This window comes from Schistocerca nitens, chromosome 3 (assembly GCF_023898315.1).
Source record: "Schistocerca nitens isolate TAMUIC-IGC-003100 chromosome 3, iqSchNite1.1, whole genome shotgun sequence".
Taxonomy (NCBI): domain Eukaryota; kingdom Metazoa; phylum Arthropoda; class Insecta; order Orthoptera; family Acrididae; genus Schistocerca; species Schistocerca nitens.
In genome coordinates this window covers 191208223-191221341 of record NC_064616.1, presented here as the reverse complement: position 1 = coordinate 191221341, position 13119 = coordinate 191208223, and the positions used below count along the sequence as shown (strand labels likewise).

General features: G+C 46.4%; 1 pseudogene; it reads right to left on the bottom strand.

Moving 5' to 3' along the window:
- Positions 1 to 9361: 9361 nt before the first annotated feature.
- Positions 9362 to 9479, bottom strand: LOC126250279 (5S ribosomal RNA; annotated as a pseudogene).
- Between the last annotated feature and the right edge of the window lie 3640 nt (positions 9480 to 13119).

Below are 13119 nucleotides of genomic sequence, written 5' to 3'. Positions count from 1 at the left end.
TAATTCCGCCAGTACCTTGTCTCCTACCTTGCAAATTTCACAGAAGCTCTCCTGCGCAGGAGAGCTACTGTGAAGCTCTTATAACTAGCCACTACCAAATTTCACAGAAACTCTCCTGCGTAGGAGAGCTTCTGTGAAGCTCTTATAACTAGCCTGCGCAGGAGAGCTTCTGCGAAGTTTGGAAGGTAGGAGACGAGGTACTGGCGGAATTAAAGCTTTGAGGACGGGGCGTGAGTCGTGCTTGAGTAGCTCAGTTGGTAGAGCACTTGCCCGCGAAAGGCAAAGGTTCCGAGTTCGAGTCTCGGTCCGGCACACAGTTTTAATCTGCCAGGAAGTTTCATATCAGCGCACATTCCGCTGTAGAGTGAAAATTTCATTCTATCTTGGTAATTATTTACCAACCTTTTCAAGCAGTTGTGATAGTTTAACACCTAGACAACCTAACAGAAGGAAACATGTGGCGAGAAGAAGAGGGGGAAATTAATGTTCTTGCTGTTGTTGCAGTTAATCCGCACGTTAGCTCCGGCGCAATCGCAAGAGGAAGTGGCATGAATCAGGTAAGTGTCCTACGCATTCTCCATATACACAGGTTCCATCCCTATCACGTCTCTCTCCATCATGAGCTGCATGGAAACGGTTATGGGAATCGTGTTAACTTCTCTGACAGGCAGTAAGAGAGGATAGTCCAGATCTAAGATGTATCGTGTTTAGTGATGAAGCCACATTTACCAGTCATGACCAAGTAACACGCCGAAACATTCGCTATTGGTCTGTTGACAACCCCCACTGGCTTCGTCGGGTGGAATGTGAGAGACCGTGGAGTATAAACGACTGATGTGGGATGGTGAACCGTCATTTCACAGATCCCACGTTTCATAGACGGAACACTGAACGCACACGAGTATCACAGCCTCCTAACAGACCATCTTTCACGGATGCTGGAACACGTTTCGCTACAGACTAGGAGGAACCTGTGGTACCAACACGATTACAGTCCAGCGCATTGTGTGGGAAGTACTACAGTATGTCTTCACGAATAGTTTCCAAATCGTTTGACTGGACACAGAGGATCTATACTATGGCTGCCCGTTTCCCGAATTTGACACCTGTAAACGTTTTGTGTGAGTAAAGCTGAAAGACACTGTCTAGCAGGACATATCAACTACACCCGAAGACATTCAACGACGTATTACTGCAGTCTGCTCTGACACCTCCGTTCAAATGGTAGCACGTGTGCAGCAGTCGTTCATACCAGGATGGAAGTGTGTATTGCTGCTGCCGGTGGTCATTTTGAACACAGCCTGTGATGTAAATTGTCTCGTCTAGTGTAGGCACTTGTGTTATTCTTTAGTGTGTGCTACCACTGGTATTGAACAAGAGTCGGTGTGGGAACTTTCCAAAATGCGATATTTCGTAGACGACTCGCTGTAGAATCCTTCAACAGACAGCACTGACATTCTATTTTACCCTACTTTTAGTTTGTTAATGTCAATAGTAATTGTCCCACAAAAAAGTGTATGTTTGCACAAAAATACACTTTCTATGTATTATTATAATCTGTCTATTGGCTAACAATATGGATCCAGACTACCAATTCATTCTGCGAAAACCGCACTTCAATAACACTTTCTATTCCCGCAATACTTGTGTAAATTTTAGCTGATTCGCCCTGTATACTGCCCTCACCATATCACACGCCCATAGCACCACCAGACTGCATTCAGTCTCATGGCGTAGAATGATCGTAATGTTTCGGCTCATCGGTGTTGCCTTGAACTGATAATGCGCAACTGATCTAATTAATTTAAAGCGTTCTCTAGTTTACTAAGGTGTTGCATGGATTGAGTGATCTTGGCCAGTTTCGTATGAAGTAAACGCAGGAAGACCTACAGAGGAACAACCTTTGGTGCCGGGAGTGGAAGTTGACATTCTGCTGTGTTCACCGTCAGATACTGTTCATAGATACATACAGAGACCGCCACAAGCAAGGCAGTCTCCAGCGTGGCGCCACATACGAGGGTTGGAACTTTAATAGTGGCAACTATTTATTTGCAGCTCGTACAAAATAGATACGTGTTTCAAAGTTTTACTGACCTTCAAAAAAATGGCTCTGAGCACTATTGGGTCTTAACATCTGAGGTCATCAGTCCCCTAGAACTCAGAACTATTTAAACCTGACTAACCTAAGGACATCACACACATCCGTGCCCGAAGCAGGATTCGAACCTGCGACCGTAGTGGTCGCGCGGTTGCCGACTGAAGCGCCTAGAACCGCTCGGCCACACCGGCCGGCTAACTGACCTTCAAAGTAGTCACCAGCATAGTGTATAACCCGTTGCCAGCGATGTGGAAGTCGTAGGATACTCTTAGCAGCGCCAGTTGTGTTGAAAGTTCGAGCGGCGCGGTCTATTGCCCGGCGAATTTGTAGCAGTTCTGAAGCGAATGCCGTGAAGTGTTTCCTTCAGTTTAGAAATCGACTAACTCACGAGGGCTTAAGTCAGGGGAGTGCAGTAGGTGGTACAGCACTTAGGAGCCCCATCAGTCAAACAAATCAGTAACATCTTGCACTGTACGTGCTTGAGCATTGTCCTGCAAAATGATATTCAGGTCCTGCAGAAAGTGTCATCACTCCTGTCTCTATGCTGTTCATTTTTGGAACACAACCTACGACCAGCTTAGAGACAGAAGTGACGACACTTTCTGCAGGACCTGACCATCATTTTGCAGGACAACGCTCAAGCACGTACTGTGCAAGCTGTTACTGATTTGTTTGACTGATGTGGCTGCTAAATGCTATGCCCGCATCTCGTGGTCGTGCGGTAGCGTTCTCGCTTCCCACGCCCGGGTTCCCGGGTTCGATTCCCGGCGGGGTCAGGGATTTTCTCTGCCTCGTGATGGCTGGGTGTTGTGTGCTGTCCTTAGGTTAGTTAGGTTTAAGTAGTTCTAAGTGCTAGGGGACTGATGACCATAGATATTAAGTCCCATAGTGCTCAGAGCCATTTTTTTTTGCTAAATGCTATACCATCTACTGCACTCTCCTGACTTAAGCTCTCGTGAGTTCAACTCGATTTCTAAACTGAAGGAAACACTTCACGGCATTCGCTTCAGAACTGCTACAAATTCGCCGGGCAATAGACCGCGCCGGTCGAACTTTCTACACAACTGGAGCTGCTAAGAGTATCCTACGACTTCCACATCGCTGGCAACGGGTTATACACTATGCTGGAGACTGCTTTGAAGGTCAGTAAAACTTCGAAATACCTATCTATCTTGTACGAGCTGTAAATAAATAGTTGCCACTATTAAAGTTCCAACCCTCGTATTTAAAATCAGTCGTCACGCAGATGGCACACTTAGCAGGAATCTTATTATGCTTCCTCCACACAACTTACATACCTTCCGATCCATCCGCCGAAAGTTATATATGAGGCCAAAGAGGGGGCTGATACAAGGGACAAGTTCCTTTATCCGAAAAATAGTTCGTAGATGAACATGCTACCGTAGACCGCAGATAAAAGTGACCGCACACAGTTACTCTGCCAGTTACCCAGCAGTTGTTGAGATTCCCTCTTACTCTACAGCTTATATTGTCATTTACCATCTTGTAAAGTTATCGGATGATCAAAATCGTTTGCAAAATGATTTATACAAGATGCACACTGATGAGCCAAAACATCATGACCACTTGCTTCATAGCTCGTTGTTCAGCTTTGGAACGAAATACATCACTGATTCTGCGAATCAGGGACCGACAGTTTGTTGGAAGGTTTGTGGAGGTATATGCCATTAGATGTCTACGCTCAGGTCAGGAAATTCGCGTAAATAACGGGCCGCTGATTTGCGTACGCGATGATGACACCATATAGCGACCTGGGTGGGTTCCGTAGGATTTATATTAGGCGAATTTGGTCGCCGAGACATCAGCGTCAGTTCACTATAATGCTTCTCAAACTACTGTAGGATGATTCTGGCTCCGAGACAAAGGGAGTTATACTGCTGAACGATGCCATCGCCGACAGGGAAGTCATCAAGCATGAAGGGATGCGGCTGTTTCGCAGCTGTCAGCGTGTCTTCACCACCACAGGTCCCATGCAAGTGCAGGAGAATGTCTCCCATAGCATAATATTGCTCCCACCAGCCTGCGTCCGTGGCGCGCTGCACGTTCGAACCGCCGGCGCTGTGGAGACGACCAGCGACCTAGTGTAGCCAACATGTGATTCACCCGAAGAGCTGGCTCATTTCCATTGATCGAAGGTCGAATCCCGATGGTCCCGTGCCCACCGCAAACGTATTTTGTGGTAACGATAGCTACGATGCCACAACGTAGTTCCGCTCTGCTAGGTTGGCACTACGAGAGACACCGACGACAGCACCGTCTAGCCGGCGCTGTCGAGGTCTACGAGCTCCGCGACTGTTTCAGCCCATTTCATCAGGTGCAGCCAGCAAGGACACTCCGCTTCAACTTCGCACCACCTTGCAAGTTATGTAATATGTTCGCATATGTTATCCGCTAGTAAAGGTGCCTTAACTGTATCTGCAGTACCGAGAGATTAGTACCTTTTCCTGTTCCTGTTCCTTACCCACGCGCCTCCTCCCAGACGGGATACAAAATATTTGACGATATTGTTGGGACAACATGCTAACACGTAGGGGTGATCTGCTGCAGAGCTCCATGTTCAACAATGTGTGATGAATGGTGTGCTCCGAAACGCTTGTGCGTGCACCAGCATTGTGGTGTTTCGTCAGAGATGTCATAGATTACCATCTATCCTACTTTACCGGGCGCTGATAACCTCGTTGTTGTGCGCCCTAAAACACTAATCATCATCATCATCATCATCATCATCTATCCTACTTTACAGAGCAGACAAGCCTCCGAACGACACGTTGCGTGAAGTGTCTTGGGCGTCCCGCCATTTATCGGCTAGTGGTAGTTTGACAGTCCTTCTACCTCTTTATGTAGATGCTCACGACAGTAGCACGTGAGCGTTCGACCAGTTTCCCTTTTTCGAGATACTCGTTCACAGGCTGTGCTTAATAATAATCTGCCCTTTGTCAAACACGCTTATCTCAATGTATTTCACCATTTGCAGCCCATATCTTTGTTAGGGTGATTCCCCATCCGTCTCTGCTCCGCTTAAAAACTTTTGTTACCGCGTCACGTGCTCGGAACGTCACCAGGCGGCATACGGCGTCGCGGTGGGCAGTGGTCATAACGTTTTGGCTTATCGGAGAGAGAGAGAGAGAGAGAGAGAGAGAGAGAGAGAGAGAGAGACGGGAGACGGCCGAAGTGGCCGAGTGGTTCTAGGCGCTACAGTCTAGAACCACGCGACAGCTACGGTCGCAGGTTCGAATCCTGCCTCGGGCATGGATGTGTCCTTAGGTTAGTTAAGTTAAAGTAGTTTTAAGTTCTAGGGGACTGATGACCTCCGCAGTTAAGTCCCATAGTGCTCAGAGCCATTTGAACCATTTGTGTGTGTGTGTGTGTGTGTGTGTGTGTGTGTGTGTGTGTGTGTCCTACAGGCCAAAAGTGTAATGCAAACATAGTCTCTGAAGACAACCAATCCAGCATTTAGTGCTACTATTTCCTTAACATATAAAGTGTCCAATAATCGGACATTACTATCACTGCAACAAAATCATTTTTGTTAGGCTGGTTTTAAAGAAATTCAGTACATTTATTTCTTACGTGCAAAATAATTTTCGAAGTAGTGTCAGTTACTGTTGCAGTCGTAAGACTAGAGCAAGTCATAAAGATTCCAGGTTGAATGAGGGTATTAATTATATAAGAAAGTATCGCTCTGCAACTCACTTAACATACTTATGAGTTCTGATGCGCAGTGTTTGCGAACTATTGCAAATATACGCAAAAAAATAAAACATATAAAAATGTTAACAACTGAAGCATGAAATGATTGCTGACAAGTTTTAATGTTCAGAAAGAAACAGTGGAAGCCAGGTCTGAAGCTAATCCAGGTATACGGACGCCAGAAAAATGGGCTCGTGGGAGAAGCAACGAAAGCACTGGAGTAATTTGTACCGGAAATTAAAGCCATTACGCCAGGACAGAGATGCATGGGGAGCCGTTTTGTGGGCCCTGGCAGAGAGATCAGATGGCACACAAAACCAAGCCAATCCCTGGTACGAATCACGTAGGGGATAAAAAGGAAATAGTTATTAGACTTTTGCAGTAATGTAATTATTTTCGGTAAAATAAACGAAGAATTTGTAGGAAAAAGGAGGCAAAAAATTGCTACAACATTCTGAAGTCATAATCTGGCTATGAGAACAAGCTGATATGGCGCTTTGCTAATACATATCTCATTGGAGATTTCAGAATTAATTAACTATGTGGACTCGTTTGAAAACTTAAATTGGAGGAGAACTTCATCCTAAATTATATCACTATAGCTTATGAATTTCTATGATTCTGGGTAAGTTTTTGCTATAATCTTAACATCATATTATCTTTAATGACCCTATGTTAAGGACGACACGAAAATCTCTTTCAATGTGATCACTTTGCAGCTTTCTCCGCGTAGCATACAGCGAAGATTCACTGCATGCTATTATTACCCTTTAGCGTTGTTATTAAATGAGATAAGAATTTGGTGCTGTAGTAAGTTATGAATTTCAGTAAAAATCTATGATACACAGGTTCTATGTCGATCTACTTGTTATTTTTTAATTAATTAGTAATCTCCTAACATCTGGAAGCCTATGCAACTGTTTCAGTCACACTTTCAGAGAAACGTTAAAAAGTTTTTTGTGCATAATAGCCGGCCGGTGTGGCCGAGCGGTTCTACGCGCTACAGTCTGGAGCCGCACGGCCGCTACGGTCGCAGGTTCGAATCCTGCCTTGTGCATGGATGTGTGTGATGTCCTTAGGTTAGTTAGGTTTAAGTAGTTCTAAGTTCTAGGGGACTGATGACCTCAGAAGTTAAGTCCCATAGTGCTCAGATCCATTTTTTTGTGCATAATATGTCTAATAACGACACCAGTTTAAAAAGGTTTTTTGTTCATAATATGTTTAATAACGACACCAACAGCCAACTTGAGTTACTGATTAACTGAACCTTGCTGTACACAGTGTAAAGATATCACGAAATTTAAGTGGTTTGCATGAAATATTACCTATACCATGGCATAAGTTATAATGATGAATCTGTTATAAAAATGACTCAACATTTTCTGTAGGCAGTTCTGCAGAGCTTCAATGTATTGTATGTATTGTATTGTATGTTAACCGGGGGCCTAGAAACGACGGATAGGCTCCGTCCCCGCCGCAGCCGCAGTGGTCCACAACCCGACGAAAACTACCGCAGTCCACCCCTCCGCCGTCCCTCACCGAACCCAGGGTTATTGTGCTGCGGTTCGGCCCCCGGTGGACTCCCCCCCCCCCCTCCCTAGGGAAAGTCTCACGCCAGACGAGTGTAACCCCTATGTTTGCGTGGTAGAGTAATGGTGTGGTGTACGCGTACGTGGAGAACTTGTTTGCGCAGCAATCACCGACATAGTGTAGCTGAGGCGGAATAAGGGGAACCAGCCCGCATTCGCCATGGCAGATGGAAAACCGCCTAAAAACCAGACCGCACGGCTAACCGGGCGGGCTAGCTTCAATGTACTTGATGCCAACGAACCGTTCCGTTAACCCGATGTAGTGGTATCTGTGACTTGAACATGGCCGCTCTACCGAATGTGCAGTCAGCTGCTGTCCCACTGCTGACTGGAGCGTATCCAGACACATCATCAGCCTGGAGTCCGCCCCTGGCAGCTGAGTGGTCAGAGCGACGGAATGTCATACCTAACGACCCGGGTTCGATTCCCGGCTGGGTTGGAGATTTTCTCCGCTCAGGGACTGGGTGTTGTGTTGTCCTTATCATCATCATTTCATCCCCATCGACACGCAAGTCGCCGAAGTGGCGTCAACTCGAAAGACTTGCACCAGGCGACTTGTCTACCCGTAGGGAGGCACTAGCCACATGGCATTTCCATCAGCCTGGAAACTTATTGACTGGAGTAGAATTGTCTTCAGTGATGAGTCCCGCTTCGAACCGAGCCACGATGACCAGCAAAGATGTGTCTGAGTACACCTCAGACTGTGGTGGGATACCAACCTGAATGCCGGCCGCTGTGGCCGAGCGGGTCTAAGCGCTTCAGTCCGGAACCACGCGGCTGCTACGGACGCAGGTTCGAATCTTGCCTCGGGCATGGATGTGTGTGATGTCCTTAGGTTAGTTCAGTTTAAGTAGTTCTACGTCTAGGAGACTGATAACCTCGGATGGTACGTCCCATAGTGCTTAGAGCCATTTGCACCATTTTTGAACCAACCTGAATGTCGGCCAGCATACTGCTCGACAGCCTGGAGTGATAGGCTGGGGTGCTGTTTCTTGCCGTAGCAGGACCCCTTTGGCCTTCGTCACCCTTACAGCACAGTGGTACGTAGACGGTATTCTACGCCTCTTTATGTTGCACTTCGTGGCAAGTCATGGTTGGCCTACATTTCAGCAAGATAATGCCGCCCGCACACGGCGAGAGTTTCTACCGCTTGTATTCGTGATTACCAAAACATACTTTGGGCAGCAAGGTCGCCGGACCTCTCCCCAACGTTTGCATTATAGGTTGGGCGCTCCAAACAGCTTGGGACGTTGACGATCTAACGCATCATTTTGACATAATTTGGCACGATATCCCTCAGGAGGGCATCCAACAACTCCAATCAATGCTAAGTGGGGACCAACGCGTTATTCACTTGCTCAATTCGTGAAGTTCTTTCTCTCGATTTTTTTTTAAACTGTGATCATTTGTTTTTCTGTACATGTACATATCTATTGATTTCAGTCCAGTTCGGAGAATTTCTTTGTGGTGCGTCTTTTTTTGTCTTAGAGCGTATGTCGACAAACTGCGCAAAATGCTATCAAGAATTCTCAGGAGTAGGGCTACTCTCCTGAGGAAGCGCACGCAACGTATGGAGTAAACAGTGTCCCATCGTCACGAGGCAACGTACAGTGGGCTAACATGTACGCTCTGAGGTCTTTGCTACATGATAATTCAACATGTATATCTCCTGTGCTTTTGGCGTTGATACAGAATCGCTAGTTTTGGTGTCTGTTACTATCTACTCTTCAGATGGCTAAAATGAACTAAACTGAACACCTCCCGCACAGGCCATGAAGGCCCAAAGGTACCGACCGGCCGCCGTGTCATCCTCAGCCCATAGACGTCAGTGGATGCGGATATGGAGGGGCATGTGGTCAGTACACCGCTCTCCTGGCCGTATGTCAGTTTCCGAGACCAGAGCCGCTACTTCTCAATCAAGTAACGCCTCAGCTTGTCTCACAAGGGCTGAGTGCACCCGGCTTGCCAACAGCGCTCGGCAGACCGGATGGTCACCCATCCAAGTGCTAGCCCAGTCCGATAGCGCTTAACTTCGGTGATCTGACGGGAACCGGTGTTACCATTGCGGCAAAGCCGTTGGCCACTCTTCAGATGGCAGCAAGTAAATAATTGAGGAAATTCTGCCATTGTTCTGTCATGAATAACGGAAACAATCAGCATCATTTCCTTTAAATAGACTGTTTCGTCAGTAGCCTAGAGTAATATGGAGTAATCACTTGTAACTACGTTCATCTAACAGAAATCTTGCAGCTAGACACATATTTATATCTTAATAATATCTCAAGTTTATTACCCATTTTGGACATACATGATCAGCAATTTATTTTGGCACAAGAAATATTGCACGTGTGAATGTCACAATTAAGCAAGCTAAAACCGTCTAGGGGCAGTCACGTTTACTAACAGAGCTAGGATGTTTCCGAGGCATCAATTGTTGTGAGCTGGTGCCGTCTGTAGGCAACTGCTGTAACTGATTATCTGCCAATCTCAGTTCTGTGGTGGACAGTGAAATGAATATTATTTCAAAATGACGCTTATGCTTAAAACCGTGTTTAGTAACTGTGAGATGATTTAGTATTTTGATAATAGTGTGTGCAGTGGAAACAAACAAATATTATTCCAGAGGCAACTAGGGGTATTTCTGAGAGGCAGCAGCGCTGATAGGACACTACAGACAGTATGCAGACCAAAGATGTACAACAATTAGGAAAACCACGAAAGGCAAGAAGCATTTCGTTGGCTTTCTTATTTTAGAAGAAGTTCTTTGTGATAGTTCGATGTAAGCAGCCAGAGAGATAGTTTGTGGGGGAAGCGTTGTTATACAGTAGTGTGAAAATGATACTTTGCTACCACCAAACGTGTTGCAGAATTACGCCATCGCGAAGTTGTCCTACAGTTGTTAAATAGCCATCTTGCTCCATGTTGAAACAGACACCACTTATTGGCTTGGCGTAGTTAATGGTTAACAGCCTAAAGAAAGCAATGGCTTGCCTGGATTCACAACCACTGCGCAGTAATACACTCCTGGAAATTGAAATAAGAACACCGTGAATTCATTGTCCCAGGAAGGGGAAACTTTATTGACACATTCCTGGGGTCAGATACATCACATGATCACACTGACAGAACCACAGGCACATAGACACAGGCAACAGAGCATGCACAATGTCGGCACTAGTACAGTGTATATCCACCTTTCGCAGCAATGCAGGCTGCTATTCTCCCATGGAGACGATCGTAGAGATGCTGGATGTAGTCCTGTGGAACGGCTTGCCATGCCATTTCCACCTGGCGCCTCAGTTGGACCAGCGTTCGTGCTGGACGTGCAGACCGCGTGAGACGACGCTTCATCCAGTCCCAAACATGCTCAATGGGGGACAGATCCGGAGATCTTGCTGGCCAGGGTAGTTGATTTACACCTTCTAGAACACATTGGGTGGCACGGGATACATGCGGACGTGCATTGTCCTGTTGGAACAGCACGTTCCCTTGCCGGTCTAGGAATGGTAGAACGATGGGTTCGATGACGGTTTGGATGTACCGTGCACTATTCAGTGTCCCCTCGACGATCACCAGTGGTGTACGGCCAGTGTAGGAGATCGCTCCCCACACCATGATGCCGGGTGTTGGCCCTGTGTGCCTCGGTCGTATGCAGTCCTGATTGTGGCGCTCATCTGCACGGCGCCAAACACGCATACGACCATCATTGGCACCAAGGCAGAAGCGACTCTCATCGCTGAAGACGACACGTCTCCATTCGTCCCTCCATTCACGCCTGTCGCGACACCACTGGAGGCGGGCTGCACGATGTTGGGGCGTGAGCGGAAGACGGCCTAACGGTGTGCGGGACCGTAGCCCAGCTTCATGGAGACGGTTGCGAATGGTCCTCGCCGATACCCCAGGAGCAACAGTGTCCCTAATTTGCTGGGAAGTGGCGGTGCGGTCCCCTACGGCACTGCGTAGTATCCTACGGTCTTGGCGTGCATCCGTGCGTCGCTGCGGTCCGGTCCCAGGTCGACGGGCACGTGCACCTTCCGCCGACCACTGGCGACAACATCGATGTACTGTGGAGACCTCACGTCCCACGTGTTGAGCAATTCGGCGGTGCGTCCACCCGGCCTCCCGCATGCCCACTATACGCCCTCGCTCAAAGTCCGTCAACTGCACATACGGTTCACGTCCACGCTGTCGCGGCATGCTACCAGTGTTAAAGACTGCGATGGAGCTCCGTATGCCACGGCAAACTGGCTGACACTGACGGCGGCGGTGCACAAATGCTGCGCAGCTAGCGCCATTCGACGGCCAACACCGCGGTTCCTGGTGTGTCCGCTGTGCTGTGCGTGTGATCATTGCTTGTACAGCCCTCTCGCAGTGTCCGGAGCAAGTATGGTGGGTCTGACACACCGGTGTCAATGTGTTCTTTTTTCCATTTCCAGGAGTGTACATGATTAAGTTACTGCGGCAGGTGGGTGATGTAAATAGCAATGACTGTAGAGGCGTGAGACTAGAAGGTAACGAGGTAACTGGACTTGCGTTTTTTATAATAAGTGTAATGTTGAACAGTGAAAGTGTTCATGGGGTATCACCACCCGCATTTGAGTACTTTTGACCTGTAAAGCCAAACTCACTCGCACATGTGTGATACCGACACCCATACTCATTTACGTAAAATGTGCAATTGCCGTTACGTGTTCTTATTCTTCAACCAGTGAATGAATTCTACTCCTCTGTCTGTTCTAAGATGTGTTTATATTTGACAATTGTACATGCCAATGTTGGTATGAGATAAATTGCAATATTCAAAAGCAGGTAGCTGCACGTATTATGTGCAACTGAGTAATACAACATTTCGTATTATTACAGGTAACTATTTACATAATGCGAGCAAATAATCTGAGTATTCACTGTGCTGAAGCTAATTACAATCAAGGAATTCTTATTAGTTGTGAGTGCTGAAGTCGAATCATTTAGTACTTAAAACTTACATTTCAGTGAAACATTTTATTTAACTTCTATTTAGTACAGCAGGTGTTAGGAAAGGCTGAAGTCAAATACAACTATTAATGATTCTAAATGTTATTTATTCTGTTAGACTAATAAGCAGCCACCAAAGTACAGATCGTGCCTTCCCTACAGTGCAGAATATTGTCGTACATTACCTTACTGTCTTTCCTTTTGAATAACTTCAATTTGGTGGTACATGACGTATATGCTGTAATATGTGTGACTGTGTTGAGAAGTAGGCAGTGTTATCAAAAATGGTGACTCTTCCTTCTTACATTATTCCTCCCCACCCTCAGACATGTCATCAACGTTATGAGGAATATAATATGAGTTGTGACTTGTTTCTTCCCCGTACCCAACGTTTTTCAATTCAAATTTCGTAAGTGTATGAGTCTGAATACACTGGACTAGTGTAGGATACATATTATAGAACAGGATTTCAGGTAACTACTACATATGCTTGCAGTCGTTTCTGTCCGATGCCTCACGGTCGAGCGAAGGTCATTCATAATTAGGAACGGACACCATAAGTGGAAAGAAGTCGTGGCATCGCAACCTGAACCAAGATACATCTGAATATGAAGGTTTTACGGTTGAACAGATTTCCATGGCGATATTATCTGATGGCTTCACGTTTGTTTTAAACTATTGTTTGCTTGTGAATCATCCTCCTTGGGAATAATATTTCACCCTCAAAATCACTTGCCAAAGAATGAA